Source organism: Cygnus olor, chromosome 1, assembly GCF_009769625.2.
Source record: "Cygnus olor isolate bCygOlo1 chromosome 1, bCygOlo1.pri.v2, whole genome shotgun sequence".
NCBI lineage: Eukaryota > Metazoa > Chordata > Aves > Anseriformes > Anatidae > Cygnus > Cygnus olor.
In genome coordinates, this window is record NC_049169.1 from 75,658,474 (window position 1) to 75,676,956 (window position 18,483).

General features: G+C 43.4%; 1 protein-coding gene across 2 annotated transcripts in view; it reads right to left on the reverse strand.

Moving 5' to 3' along the window:
• The window catches only part of STK38L (serine/threonine kinase 38 like), a 49,681-nt gene extending 32,105 nt beyond the window's left edge, over nt 1-17,576 (reverse strand). Inside the window, exons 1-2 of one of the 2 annotated variants that reach the window (XM_040545158.1) lie at nt 17,424-17,554; nt 4,477-4,651 (exon numbers count right to left, since the gene is read on the reverse strand). The gene's annotated coding sequence lies outside the window, so the exon portion shown is untranslated. Of the gene's footprint in view, nt 1-4,476; nt 4,652-17,423 lie in introns of both variants that reach the window. The other variant, XM_040545155.1, reaches the window with a different exon arrangement.
• Nucleotides 17,577-18,483: the final 907 nt, after the last annotated feature.

Genomic DNA, 18,483 nt, shown 5'->3' on the forward strand with positions numbered 1-18,483 from the left:
CCCTGGGCACAAGGCACTTACACAGAAAGGACAGAAGTTGCTGCCAAGTTCTGTTTCCAGGAGTGTCAATGCAGGTCTCTGAATTGGTTCTTGGAGAGAGAAAGAGACAGAGGTCCTCCTCTCTCCCCCTCCAGCATTCTTTATTGATCCTTCCCATCCTGGCCACACACTCCCTCCGTATTCCTGATACTGCAGCAGTTCTAAGGTACTGTCCATCTCCACACCCCTGGAAAAAGGAGATCTTGCTTCCATAACATCCGTGAGCTGGTTTGTCCCACCCTCCATCTACACAACTGCCAAATCCAGCGAAAGGGGAGTAATGAAGCACATGCATTAGGCACAGGCAAGAAGGGGAAGGAAGGGCTCTGTCCATTCTGCAGGCACCTAAATTTGGACTACATCCAAGCAGGGTTTGGATACACCTGTGGCAGCAGAAGGACAGGACTGTCCGTTCTCCCTGTAGCCAGTCACATCAACAGGCTAGGGGTTTCATGCCATACCCTAACTGCAACAACCGTTAAATAGAAGTTAACTCCCTTCAGTGAGCCACGTTCTTCTTGCACCAGGTTTTGCTGGCTCCATTTGGAAACAGGCTGGTGGAGTGGACAGCTTTGCAAAGATTTCAAAAGAGGCTGTGGCAACTTTCTCACCCCCCCCCTTTACTTCAAGCTGCATCAATACCGAACACAATTTATTTGATTTTGATGAAAATGATCACGGTGAGGCTAATGAACAGCTTAACACCTATCCTCTATATGGCGTATCAAAGGCTGCACTCTTCATGAATAACCCTGGCTAAATTTACAAAGACCAGGAAGGATTTGTAGTATGCGATGCTTCTGCTTGCGTCAGCAGCCTCACTGAGTGCTCCTCCTGGAATGCTGCTTGGCTCTGGTATGTTGAACAAAGCCCATTGTGGACAAGCATGTTCAAGCAGCAATGCTGACGTGGACCACACGTATACACTAAGCAGAAGAGAGAGAGACATACTCTGTGCTTGAATTTGAATTATTTTATGAGCACCCAAGAATGCTGAGAGCAAAGTCCAGTACCTCATTTACAGTAAAACACAGGAATATCCACCTTAAGGCCCTCTCTAATTTTTCACTCATTCCTTAATGCATTTCCTCTCGTTCTACTCCACAACTCTACCAGAAGAGTTATCAACCAAGGCATCCCTAACACATCCCCAAAGGTGACTTGAGGTAGACAAATCTTTCAGCAGAATAAATGCACATTAAATTCCTGGCATTCAGCAACGATGCAAGTGTTTAAATTGTGAATATTTTGACATTTCTGTTTCTAGTTGTAGATGATGTATGTACAGAGGAAGTATGCTCTTGTGGTTACAGCACAGGAAACTGCATCAAGTAAAATAGAATCCAAATCATGTTATTTCCCATGCACTAAAACGAAACCTACAGAAAAAAAAAAAACAAAAAACCTACCTAGGGTGTGCCTCAGTTACCCTACATGAGAACAGACGCATCATTCCTGTCTTTAGCAGGTCACATTAGGAGGCTTAGTGAGTTCATACACACAAAGAGCCTGGGCACTTAGGAGAAAAGATGCCGAAGGAGGATTAGTGTTTTTATTTATGCATTCTGAAAATACATTATTTCAGCTGGCCCCAGAACTTATGAGGCGTGCAGACCCTTCCTTGTCACTGCATTTCTCTGAGCTTTCCATTTGATCAGACCGGAGAAACAGTTAACTACTACCGACGACTGCAGAAGAGGCGTTAATCCTTATACCATGGGTATGAAGGGTGTGTGGCAAGATATGCAAGGGAGATGTTTTTCAGCGCTCCATGGACAGAGCCAAAGTCTCATTCTGATTTTGGAAATTGGAGGAAATATACGGGGAGAAGGAAATAGAACAAACAAATGTTAGTATACTGCAAGTGGCCAGGTTTGGTGATGACATTTCCAAGTAGAGCTACTCTCACCCTTGGCTAAGTGTTGCTTTTGTGAATCCAACTGAAAGGGTTCATTTGAATGAGTCCCCAAACAATGTTTACACATTCTGTTGCTCATATGCAAATAACATTAATCAGCCATCTTTTAAAGTACTGATAAATGGACATTTGGGAAGTTCTACCAGTTTCCCGGTAAAGCCCCGGGAATATACATAATAACAAGAATACAGTTTGTCACATTGATACAACACAGGGTAAGACAGTACTTCTTAACTTGACAAATCACTGGGATGCAGCTGCTCTGCAATATTCACTTCTGAAAATATAAAGGGCACTAAAAAAAGGAGTTTAATAATGTAGCATTAGTATAGAATCAGAAACATTTACATTTGTGATCCTTTGGGTGATTAATAAAAATAGCTTCAATTGAGTCTTAAAACATATTTCACCTGCACTTGTATACAAAAAAGACAACCAAGTACAATCCCTTACTTTAGGAATAATCCTAGCAGTCAGAAAAGGTCTGTGCAAAAAGCAGAACTTTTTATTCCACACATCATGCCCCAGTTGATACTGAGCCCTACCTTCCTAGCCTAGCTATAGAATAAAAATATCGTTACTCTCCCCAGGTCTAAGATGGTAACACTAGGACAGGAGCAGGATCTAGAAGCTAGGGTTTTCTTTTTTTTTTTTTTCTTCCCATCCCCTTGAGTAAAATCTTATGAAATAAATCATTAATAATATAAATTATAGAAACTTCAGCAAATCCTGAAAGCACAGGTCAGCTGCAGTGCTGGATTGCCCAAAGCTGCAAAGGTCTCTTCAGGCTGTTACCAAGCCTCAAGCTGCTTTCCTCTCCTTTGGGATATTTCTCTTGTTAATAATGCCAGAAAAAATCTTCCAATGAATTAGAGCTGCAGGCCTTATTCTGCTTCCCCATGTGATGTACCTGCCTTCCAGCTTTCAAGAAAATTATATTTTGCCCCTTTAAAGTATTTTCTATCCAAATCCTGAGGTACTTTGAAAAACAACAACAAAAAACAACAGCAACAACAACAACAAAAAAACATTTTGTAAAGCAAGTTATCAGTAGAATCACCACTAATTATGAAGAAAAGTAAATGAACATGGGCTCAGTCCTGGAAGGGCTTCAAAGATTTATGAGCAAGGGAAGAATTTGACCAGAGAATCCTGTCTTGGAGCAGTGCCTACAGCAGATTAGGGAACAGACACCTTCCAACTCCAATTATTCAGCAGTAATAATAATAGTAATACCTCCAAGATAACCTACAGGCTTACATAGCACTCTGCACGTGTAGTTTTATGAAATCAGATTGTTCTGATATGTTAAGATGAGGAAACCAAGGCACAACAGAATTAATCAGACTAGCCCAAAACCCCAGTAGCTAAGTCCAGTGCTCCTCAATACCCATCACAATCATTCCTGTGTCAGAGATACACCCAGTATCACTGCCTGCAATTCCTTCTGCTTTTCTCATCTACAGCATCAATTTATACAAATACCACGTATTTTTAAATGCTATGAGAAGAACAGAAAATGTCTCTAGCTGATTATCTTAAGATTTTAAACAAGCAAACAAACAGACCAATTAGCAGCACCATATCAGCATCTGAAGCAGAAAGCATAGTTCATATAACCCAAAGGAAGATCTGAGGAATTGAGTTGTTGCTTTAGTCCTGCCTATCACCTTCTGTTTAGGTATTACAGTCAGATCAGGTCAGCATTGAGGAAAAGCAAGCTGTTCTTCTGGCAAGCCTTCACAGGCATACGTTTGAAAAACGAAGTTTAGATGCTTCAGGAAAACAAAAGGGTTTATGGAATCCTATTTTTAGGGCTATGAAGATGGTGAAGGGTCTAGAGGGCAAGATATATGAGGAGCAGCTGAGGTCCCTTGGTTTGTTCAGCCCAGAGCAGAAGAGGCTGAGGGGAGGCCTCATGGCAGCCTGCAGCTCCCTCACGAGGGGAGCGGAGGGGCAGGTGCTGAGCTCTGCTCTCTGGGGACAGTGACAGGACCCGAGGGGATGGCATGGAGCTGGGACAGGGAAGGGTCAGGCTGGGTGTTAGGAAAAGGTTCTGCACCCAGAGGGTGGCTGGGTATTGGGACAGGCTCCCCAGGGCAGTGGTCACAGCACCAAGCCTGCTGGAGTTCAAGAAGCGTTTGGTCAATGCTCTCAGTTTTCTGGGTGGCCCTGAGCAGAGCCAGAAGTTGGACTTGATAATCCTTGTGGGTCCCTTCCACAGCCTATAATTCTATTCTATGAATACTAAATGGTACAATGAACTATGGGGAAAAAGTAGAATTACACAAGGAAACAGGAAAAAAGGCTGAAAACAAAGACCATTTGACCTGAGCCCTGGGTTTTTCAGAGGTGCAACTGCAGAAGTGCTGTGCCTGCTTACGCACATGTTTGCACTGGGCCCTGGGGCTTTTGCAGCTGCTGTGGAGGAAGCACATTCTGGAGAAAAACAAACATATTCTGACTACGCTGTTGGCAAAACAAAAGGCGTCTGTGAATTCACAAGTTTTCACATGTACCTGCAGGGATGTTTTACCAAGGTGAGACCATCAGATTTTATAACTGTTGGAATTTCAGCTTCCATAGGACACTACTCAGCAGTCACATTCACGAAGCAGTCAGAAGCATATACGTGCATCCAGGGCTGCACAACTGCAGGTCCTCTGGGGCCTTGCTTGTAGCCATTTTCTTCTCCTGAAAAATGTGATAGCCTTTGTTCTAACAGCTCTAATGGCAGGGCGTGAAAACAGTCACCTCCACAGGCGGTAGAGGCAAACATCTCCTAAGGCAGCTCAGCTCAGAGGAATCCCCTTCTGAAAGGGCTGTTTTCATCTCCACTGCCTACAGAGGTAGGTTAGGATGACTAACTAGCTTGGATATGCAACTTTTAAGCACTCAGCTAAGGGCAGATGAATCCTGCCTGGCAGCTGATACAATGTCAGCCCTCTGCGTGATAATGGTACCTAGAATTAATCTTTAAATTCATCAGTTTGCTTCTCCTGATCCTCTCAAAAGCCTGTAACTGTCAGTCACATCCATAACAGGTTTCTCAAACACTTTCAGAAACCCAGCAATCAAACAGGAGTTCAGCAGCAAATGGACATGACTTAAAATATGTTCTAAGGGCCAAAATTAAGCAAACAAATTAGATGGCCTCCCTGCCCCATCCCCACCTCTACCACAGAGCAGCAGAGGAAGACTGAGCAACTGTCTCTACTGCGGATACACCCAGCTCCCAACAAACCTAAGAGAACTGGAATCCAACTGTGGTTTGAGCATCTTGTCATTTTTATATCCCTTAATTCTGGGCACCTCACGGTTAGCAAAAATATTCTCCACAAAGAAAAATGACAAAGATCTGAAGCTGTCTATATAGAGTTTACTAAAAATATCTCTTTGGAGACATCCTTTGCCAAATAAGTGCCAAAACTTCAAAGGCTGAATTATAATGTTGAAATATTTGTAATGCATGTTTGTTATGTTTCTTGTGAAGCATGGCTGGCAGTCAGAGATGGCATCTTTCAGCTCTAAGACCTGGTCCAGGCAATAACTGGAAGTAGCTCTTTGGTGGCTTACGTAAAATGAGTCAATGGATTTGTGTCCAGCTCTCAATAAATTAGGAACCACATCACAAAACATCTGTAAGAGACACTTCCTTTGTTGATACCATTTTAAAGGCCAAGGACTGAATAAGGTAGGAAAAATGAGTTATCCTCCCTCAAAATAGTATGTTCCTTCAAAACATGAATTGCTTTTACCAAGCATCTTTTGTGAAAGTATCTCAGGGTCTTTTATCTACTAAGCTAAACATTTCTTTAAGAAATATACATAAACCCACACTTTCTCAGTCAGAAAAACCAAGACCTGCTGACTTTCATCATGCTACAACCATGAAAAAGGAAGGCCAGACAGGAATATTCCCATCCCACATGCTAACTGCATTTCTCATTTCCAGAGCCAACAAAAGTTTAACAGCTCCCACGTATTCTTCTTTAAGAAAATTTAGCAATATAGTCTCTCCTTGAGTAAACTGCTCAATTCCAAGGGTACATGTCATTATGAATTTTGGCCTAGTCTCCTGTCAGAAAGGGGGCGTGAAGCAAATAATCCAAGCTTAGAGCACTCAGAAAAACATACAGTACCGTAAACTCCTATAAGAGTAATTTTAAGAGGACACAAACAGTACAGGATCAAATGTTTTGATCATGAACATCTACCTTAATTTCCTGTAATAAAACCCCATGCCCCTGGAAAGCATCGTGTAAATCTCAGTGAATTAACTTCGCTAGAATTCAGAGCAATAGTTTTGAAAAAAATCAGCCAGTAACTGATTTGTAACTAATTTGAACTCTGTTGCATTCAGATGACATAAGGTAATTGAACGTAAACACAGTTAATATTAGGGTACTGGCGCTGCTTTGTAAATTTAGAGATGCCAGTTCAGAGAAAAGAATGCATTTCATTCAAAGAAGATGAAAGCTTTCTGAATTTTGGTGCTCTGTAAACATCTGCTGAACTGATTGCATTATGTCTGTGAAGTATGCAGGGTCAAATGTGGTCAGTACCTCAAAGAGCACCGGATCTTTCAGCACTGAAAAAGCACTTATAAAGAAATCCTGGTACATTCCTGTATTCTCCCTCTGCCTGTCACTTCAAAATGTCCCTGGTATCCAGAACAGAGGCTGGATTATCCTTTGTCAGTCCTCTTTCCCTCAAAGTTGATGAGAATCATGCCACCAAATCCAGTATGGGAAATGGATTTAGCTTCACATCAACCATAGAAGGTTCTTGCTTAGAAGTAGCATTGACTAAGAAAGCAAAAAATCCAAGAGTTACAAAGAAACTTGTGTTTATTGATGCATTTGTCATTAGCAAATATTAATTTTGATACCATTGATCTGGAAAGCCATTAGAATGTATTCAGTGCGGCATCACTGTAAAAAGTAGGGTTAGCTAAACTTCACTTAGTCCTGCACTCTTGGTCAAACACAAACTACATTCCTGATCTAGTCACATAAAAGATGGGGAACAAGCATAAGCAGGTGCAGCACTTGTTATACCACAAGCAAGAAATCCCCCATTTCCCTTGCTGGATGTACATATATGATAGAAGCCTACTCCTGTGACTTCACCTTGTAAATCAGATGCTTTGTTGACAAGATGATCACCACCCTTGAATAGAAGGAAGCTGCACCCTAAGCACAGATTCAAACGTTCCAGACAGAAGTCTGGCCTTCCATCCAAGAAAAATACGGGATTTATTCTGCACTGCTCTTACTGTGGTTTATTAGTTTGCAATATGTGGATTCAATTTACTTTACAATTCAAAGAGAAGTGAGGAGGGTGGATCTTACTTAACCACTGTCTTTGCAGTAAAATGCAGCCTTGCTTTGACAGCCAGGAGAAGGAGGGAAAGCACTTGGATTCCACACAGACAGAAAAAAATTTCATCATGCAGCTACAGTCTTCAGCTGCATGCAGACAGATGCACATTCACTACTGCTCTGTTATGCCCTAAATAAGAATAGAGAAGTTTACCCTCTTAGTCCATATGGCACTGTTCTTTAACGATGACGTGACTGCTTGAAAGCACTTAGGCAAAAGAACCAAGAAAATACATTTAGCATGTGTTTCTCAGGCTGAGGAAATTACAGTCAAACAGAAATAAGAAAGATACTATCAAATATGACTAGACTCAGAAGTGAGCTTCTACATGAAAAAAATACAAAGAACAATACCAAGTTTCAGTGATTTTTAAAAAGACAGTCTAATGGAGACTGTTGTATTCATTCTTCTCTTGCAGCCTTCACTCCTCCACACAAGCTCATCCTACACCTGGGGGCCAAAATCAGAAACTGAGACTGGACACTAAACTGAAACTGGCTTTCTCAATTTTACTGCTGGCTTGATAAGAAGGGAGGGGACATGAGCTAAAATTACTTGTCTTTACTAAAGTATAACCATTTCCCTCCCATTTACCTTATAATTACTTCCTTTTTCAATTTTTGAATTTCCACTACTCTTTAAATCCTTTCAAATGAAATGATCTATACTACGCATGAAAAAATGGATGCATATCTTAGGTGTTTTTTTCCCCCTAAAAGCTGTTTTTGACTGTAAAGATTATTTTACAGAGCAGGCTGTTTTTTCTTTTCATTTTTTATTTCTTTTTTATTTAACCAGATAATATGCAAACATATTTATTCACTATACCCTCACCATGGCCAGACATCAAAGCAGAAGCATTTCTGGCAGGCTCCGAGGAACCACTTTACTAGTTCCGTCAAAGTATTCAGCAAAGTTGTGCTGCAGCCTTACTGCTGGCAGAATAAACTGTAAGCAGCAGCTGAAATCAGTGGCGTAGGTCAGGGCATGTTCAGAAAGGGTATATTCTCTTGTAGTGGGTTTACGTGGCAAGGTTTTGGTAGCAGGGGGCCATAGGGGTGGCTTGTGTGAGAAGAATCTAGAAGCTGCCCCATGTTAGATAAGGGCCCCACTGCTGGCCAGAGCCAAGCCAGTAAGTGATGTCGTTTGTGCCTCTGTGAGAGCATATTTAAGACAGGGAAAAAAACTGCTGCTACACAGCAGCTGGGAGAGAGACAGGAGTGAGAAACAGCCTTGCAGGCACCAAGGTCAGTGAAGAAGGAGGGGGAGAGGTGCTACAGGCACCAGAGCAGAAGTTGCCTGTGGCAAGGACCATGGTGAAGCAGGCTGTCCCCCTGCAGCCCATGGAGCACCACAGTGTAGCAGGGTTCCACGCTGCAGCCCATGGAGGAGACCGCCATGGAGCAGGCGGACCTGCACTGACAGAGGCCTGTGGAGGACCCCCACCTGAGCAGATTCCGGGCCAGACCCGTAGCCCGTGGAGAAGAGACTATGCAGGAGCAGGTGACCTGGCAGGAGCTGCTGGCTGTGGGGGATCCAGGTTGGAGCAGTGTGCTCCTGATGGATGGACCCCATGGTACAGACCCATATCTGGAGCTTGACGAGCTGCTGCCTGTGGGAAGCCCACGCAGGATCAGTTTGGGAAGGAGCTGGTTAGAGCTGCACCACAGCAAGTCAAATTGAATGTCCACCCTGAGACTAACAGCACCATCAGAGGGATTGAACGTATCAGTACAGTGCTCATTTTGCACTCCTCATCGTGACAAAGCTCTGAGCAGTAAGTCTTAGAAAACAAGAGCACACGTCCTTGTTCCTGTCATAGGAAACTTTGATGCAAGTGAACTTGCATCTAAATTGCATCCCAGATGTTACAATCAACCCTCTGGGAACACAAAGATTTACATACTCAAACTGATTAGCTGGTAGACACAGTACAGTCCTCACCTGCACAGCTCCATCCTTTTACATTACTACACCAGCAAACTTGAAAGCCAAGTTTTAATCCTGCACACTTGTTCTCCTATAACACTCTCTTAACTACACGGCCTCAAATTTGGAGACAACTTTCCATTTCTTTGTGCACTTGGTGCTCAGGGGGACTTCAGTGTGTTTCTTCCTGTGGAAGGGATGGACAAACACAGCCTGTAAACGGCACTAATGACTCAGAAACAGAGCTTGTTAAGTAGTGCATGCTATAACATAGGAAAGAAGCTGAAAAGATTTCCATTGTCTTTGAAGGCTTGCCAGCAGGGCTTGAAAATCTAAAGCATGCCACTTTGTTCTTCTCCCTCCAACTTTATCATTGGCTCATGAAAAAAGAAAAGGTAAGGAAAGGAAAGAGGAAAAAGATGACTAACAGGGTAAGGAAGGAATCTCCTTCTCCACCCCCCTCTTCATCTTCCAACCCACAACAACTGCTTTTGTTTTTCTAGATCTTTTTCTCCCTTCGATCAAAAAGTTACCCTTTTCAGTTTTTTTCTTAAATCAACTACTTCTAACCATAATGCTACCGTTTCCCATTGAGTAGTTACATTAAAGCACAGGCTCTGGCTGTACAGATACGAGCATAAGGACAAAAAAGAATGCAGAACCCCTCAAGCTCAATCAATCTGGCAGCAGAGACAAGATTGCTTACCACAACCTTTTAGAGAAGATAAGATAGATCACCTGTAATTCATTTTCTTACCTGAAACTATTTCTGAAGATAAGTATACTTAACACCACTGTTCATCATAACTTAGGGATTTCCAAACCATGGTCCACAGGCACCGTCAGCAGTGTGTGAATGGTCAGTGGGACAGGAAGTTTGGGGTTTGGGGATTTTTGTTGTTCTTTAAATCAAAGGCATATGGTGGTCTTCGAGTGTGTTGTGGGTTGACAACAGACCGCAGTTCGCTGAACTCGAGAACCACAGCCTCAGCTTCTGTTGCTGTCTAACTGCTCCACGGCTTGCATAACTCAACCTCGGCAATAGCGATAGCAGTCAGATTCAGCTGAATGATACCAGGAGGACCTTTATTTGACTTCAGTTTCATACATGTCTCTTCTAAGCAGATATTAAAGGTCAATTATACTCATGTTTTGCACTACATACACGTAGTTATTCCCCCCATGAAGATTCCCCTACCCTCTCATCACTAGATGTGTTTGATGTAACGTCCATGTTCCGCACTTTGTGCTTTTCAAACACATCAAAGAAACAGTCTCTGCTCCATAGGTTTTCTACTCCAATTAGTGTCATTTTCTCTGACTTCTGGCTCACTCAGTTTCTACTAGGAATAATTCAAAGCATAAACAATTTACAGGAGATTATTCCAGGTGTTTTTAAAATATTTCAATCTTTTATAAAGGAAAAAAAAAAGGTTTACAAAGTTTTTAATTTTAAAGGAATAGCAATTGACATCATCTACCTGGACTTATGCAAAGCATTTGACACTGTCCCCCGTGATATCCTTGTCTCTAAGTTGGAAAGATGTGGATTTGATGGATGGACCACTCGGTGGGTAAGGAATTGGATGGTTGCACTCAGAGAGTTGTAGTCAAAGGCTCACTGTCCAAGTGGAGACCAGCGACAAGTGGTATTTCTCAGGGGTCAGTACTGGGACTTGCGCTGTTTAACATCTTTGTCAGTGCCATGGTCAGTGAAATTGAATGCACTCTCAACAAGTCTGCCGATGACACCAAGATGTGAGGTGCAGCTGACACTCTGGAGGGAAGGGGTGCTATCCAGAGGGACCTGGACAGGCCTGAGAGGTGGGCCTGTGTGAACCTCATGAGGTTCAACAAGGCCAAGTGCAAGGTCCTGCACCTGGGCTGGGGCAGTCCCAAGCAGAAATACAGCATGGCCAGCAGGGCGAGGGAGGTGATTCTCCCCCTCTGCTCTGCTCTCGTGAGACCCCACCTGGAGCACTCCGTTCAGCTCTGGGGCCCCCAGCACAAGAAGGACGTGGACCTGTTGAAGCAAGTCCAGAGGAGGGCCACAAGGATGATCAAAGGGCTGGAGCACCTCTCCTGTGAAGAAAGGCTGAGGGAGTTGGGGGTGTTCAGCCTGGAGAAGAGAAGGCTCCAGGGAGATCTTATAGTGATCCTCCAGTACCTAAAAGGGGCCTACAGGAAAGATGGAGAAGGACTCTTTGTCAGCGTGCATCATGATAGGACAAGGAGTAACTGCTTTAAACTAAAAGACGGTAGGTTTAGACTAGATATTAGGAAGAAATTCTTCACCCAGAGGGTGGCAAGGCACTGGCACAGGCTGCCCAAAGAAGCTGTGGATGCTGCATCCCTGCAGGTGTTCAAGGCCAGGCTGGATGGGGCTTTGGGCAATTTGGTCTGGTGGGAGCTGTCCCTGCCCATGGCAGAGGGGTTGGAACCAGATGGTCATTAGGGTCCCTTCCAACCCAAAACATTCTGTGATTCTAACTGCTACTTATGCAACTGAGCAGCAAAGTCACCAAATCCGGCACCTAAGTGAGTCAAGATGCTCACATCATATGTATTTTATATGAACTCTCCTTTTCTGTTAAATGAGAAGATAAACAGGACAAGATAGCAAAGAGTCCCCATCAAAAATCAAGCATGTAAGAACCCATCTAAAACATTTCAATAGAAAATGATCATCTACACTATTTGCTCACAAGATATTTGAGACCTGAATTCATGAAGAACTTTTGTTTAAATAAACCTTGCTTCTCTGCCCTTGGTATCTTATGATGTAATGATTAACCGTGCCTAAGATTGGGGCAGAACTATACAATAAGACTTTACCAGAAGCTCAATTTGCAATATGTTCACGTTTTATTTTCTTCCATAAACTTAATTGTTAATATTTCCTCCTCTGTATTTTGAAATCAGACTTCATGCCTTTCCTATAGCATTTGCAGAAACCAAGATCCATGCTGTAACTAATTTCAATAAATAAAGGAAATAAATTACTTTCAACTGTAAGCAGACAGCAAGATTTAGTAGAAGTTTTCTTTAGGCACAGCAAAGCTTTCAATTTACAGAAGCAAAACATGGTAAGTCAGTCATGGAGAATATCAACTCAACTGTTAACCAGAGTACTTTACCTCTTCAGTAGACTAACTGAGCACAAACAAATCCAACAAAATCCAGTGAGAAAGACGTATGATAATGCCACAAGCAGCGATAAAGTTCCTTTCTTTCACCTAATCTTGATAGTCAGAATTCACTGGGAAGCACTCAGTGTTTTCCAAGAGATGGCACATTACAAACTCCACGTAAGAACGCCTTACTTGGTAGATAAGTCTCACCAAGTGTACTTGCTACACAAGTACCTGCTAACGCCATTACTCCACTGAACAGGAATGCGCTTCAACAGTTGGCTGTTACATGTTGGTAACAGCCACGTCTTTCATTGCCTTTCATTGCTGTACAACTGCCTAACATCCCGCAGAGAAGCTCTTATGCGGAACAAAATTTCCTTATAGTTCCGTATGTTAGTGCTTGTAAAACTATATTTTTAACTATTGTTAAACAACTTGTTTGTATTGTTAAACAACTATTGTTAAACACAGACTTTGTTCTCTGTATTCTGTTTCTGTAGTTTGTAAAAGCAGGTACTCCTATCAAATGCGTAGCTTGTGATTGAATTTGTTCTCCTTTGCTGGTCTGCCAAATGCTAAATACCACAAAACAGAAGAATCTAGTTATCTTTAACTTCAAGAAACAACAGCTGCCTCAGTAAAATACAGTGCAACACTTTTATCTGTGAAGCTACTAATGTAAGCTATCCCCTTCATACAGGACTCATCATGCTAAAAATTAGTGACATTTTAAGTGGAACTATTCTTTCATCATCAGGCTGATATTTGGCTGGCATTCTGGTTACCTCCCTTACAAGGCACCAGCGAGAGGGAAGGGCAGGAAACACTTTATGCAACTACTCATTGTAAAAAATAATTAAAACAAATTTTAAGAAATGTCTGTGATAAAAACTCTTTTCCAATACACGAAGCAAGAAAAAGGGAGCCTGTTGCTATCGGACTAAGGGCTGCTATTTTTACCTGGATAAGCTGGAAAATGGGGATTTTTTTCCTGAAAGATTTTTTTTTTCTGTTCCCATGGGAAGAAGGTGAATATTTACAGCTGAGAACTGCTCCTGCCTCTCCTGCCTCTCCCCACATTCTGGTTCAGATGTAGCTAGTCCGCCAGAGATCATTCTTCATGGGGAAATAAAGTGGCCACATTTGTATCCTCTCACCCTCTCCTGGGTGCTCAGTTGTGATACACGGAAACCTAAATGGCTAATCATAAATTCAGCTTCAAATGACAGCAAGGTGGTTCTGTGACTAGGTAACCTGCATACTGGCTAGCTGGTAGAAAGTAGCTCTTCTGCAGACAGGAAAGTATCTTTTGGAATTTCACTATCTGTTCAGCTAGAAGCAAGTTCATTTCTTTACTAGTGTACTCATAACAACACCAAGGATTTCTAGCAGGAGGAGCTATAGCTGTTCTTGTGTTACACAGCAGTTGTGTCAGGCCTTTCTCAGCATTAGCTTCAGCTCTACTCATCCTCGAAAAAAAAAAAAAAGTAGAAAAGAGTGATGTGTGGGAGAGGTCCTTTTTATCCAGTAATCCCTCCCCAGTGCCTGAACTCAGATTATTAGCGGTGCCAGCACAGTCAAGGTTTGCATGTATGGCAGAAGCAAACCTACCACAGCAATGAACCCCCTTCCCACAGGGCAGACCTCGACACGCTCAGCTCCCCCGGTGAGGCAAGCCACTCCTGGCCAGCAGCTTTCTTTTATCTGTCCCCTTTCTTCCTTTGCAGTAAGTTTCAGGGCACTCACTCATACTTTCAGATGAACTCGATCTGTTTGTACCAAACTATTACTTGATAGTGCCTGTTCTTTGTTGAAAGGTGACTAGCAGTATCTGGTTTTATGGCTTCATGAAATTCTTGCTATTGTGAACTCCTGTAAACCCAGCCTACCTTTTAAAGTCCACCACTGTTTCCTTTTCCTAGTAAATATACAGAAAGCAACTCTCCCCTTGAAAATCAAAATCTCACACAAGCAGTCTTCTGAAGCATGTTTATTACATTAAAATTCTAGGTGTCTGCTTTCTTCATCATACTCTACTCGGTTCTAATGCCTATAAAACTGTATTTCAGCTAACAAATTGCAAGTTTATTTGTAGGTATACTAAGAATATACATCACAAACTAAGTACTAAATTTACAGTCAAACCAGAACACAAAATCCAGTGTCAAAATTACTGAGAAATCAGAAAGCCAGATGATTGGATAGATTGCATAGATTAATATTATTTCTCAATTTGTTTTTTTCTTCAATCTCTATGAAGTATTTGGTGAAATATAAATGCAAGCCTCACAAAATGGCCTGATGTCAAACGTAAAAGGCAGTATTAATGATTGCCAATTTTAATGCTCTCCATGCTGATCAAATTATTTGTGATAAGGAAAATAAATTCTTCCTGATAAATTCCTTCATCCCACTAGCTCCTGTTTTGGTTTTATTGTTGTTGAAGAAAAAATGTTCTACTGCTTCCTCACACAGATGCAGTGGACTGACAGAAGTTACTCTGTAGCATTAGACTACAGAGCTGCAGCACTTTTCGTACCAATTCAACGACCAAGTTTACTCTTCGGCATCTGGCAAGGACCACCTTCTGATCCTTCCAAAAAGGACCCTTCTTCGCCTTGCATCCAGTTCACCGTATGAATTCAGACCAGGCACAAGATAACTCCTCTCCGAGTGCACACCCCCTAGCGTTAGATTTGGTTACCCTCACTGTTTATACAACAATGAAGTGTTCTCAGTAGTTATTAAGTCTCCAGACTTTGAACAAGCCTGCATCAATGTACCCAAAGAATTAAACTTCAGTTATTTACCAAACCCACGTTTTTCTGCTAAGGTAATTTAATTACACTACTGCTGAGAAGTTAGCCCTAAATGCAACTATATGTTGAAATGAGCTGGGCAGGCGATAAAATGATCTTGTGGACAATACTATGCTTGATTTATGTCCACTGTCATTACCTAAGACACATAAAGCCTCTTTCTGGGGGACTCAAAGCAGACCATTTGCCACATAATATCAGCTTAGTCTTTGTGCTGATGAATACTGTATTCAGAGAACTAATTCTTGTCATTGTAATTTACATGCCTACCCTGCAACTCTTCTTAGAATACAAATATCAAAGCTTATCAATTGGCTTTACATTTTAACTAATCCCCTGCTCCAACCTGTTGGTGCGAGAATTTTTATTAGATGGGAACTGAGTGAAAATTGAGTTCACGGGAGAAGATAAGCTTTAAAAACACAAACCCGCTGCCTAGTCAGGCAGTGGACAAAACCCACACCATTAAGCTCCTTGTGGTCACTCAAAGATTCAAGAGAGATCCCAAATCACAGCAGGTAGCTCAAACAATAAAAAATAAAAGTTACTGACCAATCAAGCTCAGCGTTTTCTTATTGTGCACGGAAAGCATGGGGTCCTTGTCCAGGTCCACCACAGTTTATGATTGGGTGTGTTGTTTTTTTTTCTTTTAAAAAAAGACTAACTTTCTGCAAATTAGGCAGAAATGCAGCACGATACCGGTTCACTAGGCTATAAATATTTGACCATTTTGAATTCTGTTTAGCTAGTGGTTTGGTGGTTTCTTTTCCCTTGAAATGTTAAAGACAAAATAACTAATTTTAGATATTTTTTTTTCTGTTAACCAACAATATTTAAATTGAACATACATCACGCCATGTTCAAGGTGAAAAACTAAGCTCTAATTTCACAGAACTATACAAAGCTGCCTTTTTGGAATTCAAGACACCTTTTTATAAGAGAACTCGACTACATACAGCCCGGAAGATAAAACCACATCAGCTTTACTGGATACAATAAAATTTCTCAGCTACAATGAGCCTGACCACTGCTTAGCACATGGAGGAGCACCTTGGCTTGTTTGCAAGTATTGCAGTTAACCGCTCCGGGTAACACTACAACTGGTATTTTTTCACTGTTGAGTTCCTAAAGAATAAGGTATGAAGACAGAGATCTTGAAGACTGTTTATTTTTTGGCATATTTGATGGAATGTACCCAATGATTTATGGACATTTATCAGTGTTATATCCACTCACAAACAAGAGCCTCCTACTTCAAGGGACTTGGGAAAACTGTAATCAAAACGCTGAATGAGCGTATGTGACAAAACCCAACATCTGTGGTCTTCAAAGTACATTTCACCGCTCTACAGTAAAAGACAAGTAAAAGCTGAACAACACAAATATACCCAACAATTATCTGAGAAGAAACTTTAAGTCAAACTTCAGCATTGCTTTTCATTCAGGGGCTACATCAAGGGTCTGGATTTTACAGCAGGGAATCAGGTGTGTGACATCGGTGGGGGCACCCTTTCAGCATGCATGTGAGCTCTGTCATTCTAACCCAAAACGTTAATAAAGAAAAAGACGAGAACAAGAGACACCTCATGCTTCTTAGCATTTAAGTTTTATCTGAAGCCATTGCAAACCGCCTGGAAACACAGAGCACAAGCTGAAACTGTCAAATTACGGGCCCGATCCCAAACTCCTTCGACTACAAAAGCAGGTTTTGGATTTGTCCAGTGGAGCAAGCAGAAACTATTGAGGATTTTTTTTTTTTTAAGAGCTAATTACGGAGCTAAATCCATTAGTATTTATTCGTTTATTACCACAGAAGGCAGGGCATCCTCACGCCCGCAGCCACCGGTGCACCCCTCAGCGCACACAGGCTGCCCCCCCCACCCAACGGCCCCTCATCGCCCAACCGCCGCCCGCGTGCCCCCGGTGGTGGCGGCTGGGGGGGAAGGAGGGGAAAACTCGGCGGCGGCCCCCAAGGGAGCCGCGGGCTGAGGGGCAGCGGCCGTCCTCCCTCCCTCCCTCCGTCTCGGCGGCTATGGCTGCTCCTGCTGCCTCACGCCGGGGGGGGGGGGCGGCGAGCCGCGGAGGGGAGGCTGAGGGGGATTTCGAGGCGCCGTTTACAGGGTCTCACCTCCCCACCACCACCCAGTGCAGGGGGGTGAGGGGCGCCCCCCGGGGCGGCGGGCTGCCCGCGGCACTCACCTCTCTGCGCCGCCGCCGCCCTTCTCCGCCTCCTCCTCCTCGCTCGCCGCCCGCAGCCGGCGCGAGCACGGCCCCTCCCTCCGCGCTAATAGCAGGAGGAGCAGGGTGGCGGGAGGGCCCCGGCGGAGGGCTGGCTACCGGCGGCTCTCGCGAGAGCCCGGCGCCGCCGAATGGGGCCGCCATTGGCTGCTGCCAGTACCCGCGCGGAGCCGCCCGGCCCCGCTGCCCCCTCACGGCACCGGCGGGCCCAGCCCCGGCCCCTCACGGGCGGCGGGGACGCGGGGAGTGTCCCCCTCGGTTCCCCGGCACGGTGTATTTACAGCCCCAGCGCCCGAGAAAGGGTGTTGGCGCACATGGCATGCAAGTGAAACCCTGCTTTGGCTGTGCGAGGAGCAGCAGCGCTTGTGAGGAAAACTGTTATCCCGCGATGCGGATTTCTTGTAAAGCCAGCGGTGTAGAGGGCAAACCTGAGCTCAGGTCGGAAGAATGACATTCAATAGCAGCGTTTTCTGCCTCTCTCACAGCGCCCAGCACATGGAAGCTGGTGAATGTTCGTACTAGTGTTGTGACTTGAGGATGGTTGCTGATGACCCAGACTTATTTGGCAACCACATTTAGTTTATTTTACCTCATTAAATTTATTTTACCTGAGTATACAGTGACAACAGGGTCATAAGAGTTGGGTGCACTAAAGCAGATTTATTTCCCAGACACCTTACGAACTCAGGACCTTGGTCCTGCAAGTGGATCTATGTGTTCCCTTTGCCTTCCAGCTGAGCCAGGAAATTCACCGTGGACCTACCTGAGCACCGTGGACCTACCTGCTGAGATCGGTTTTCAGAAGCATTAGTTTTGGTAGGTGTGAAATAACAGAAGCCTAAAATTAGCACATTTTAACTCGGATGCAATCCAAGAGTGCTTTCTGGAGGGACAGCCCTCTGTGACAGCCAAACTCCATTTCCACATTTGAAGCCTGTGGTAATGAAGTTGTGCACTCCCATTTACCTTGTTGCAGTGTTGAAAGCATAGATATACAACCCAGAAAAAGAATTAGCACAAG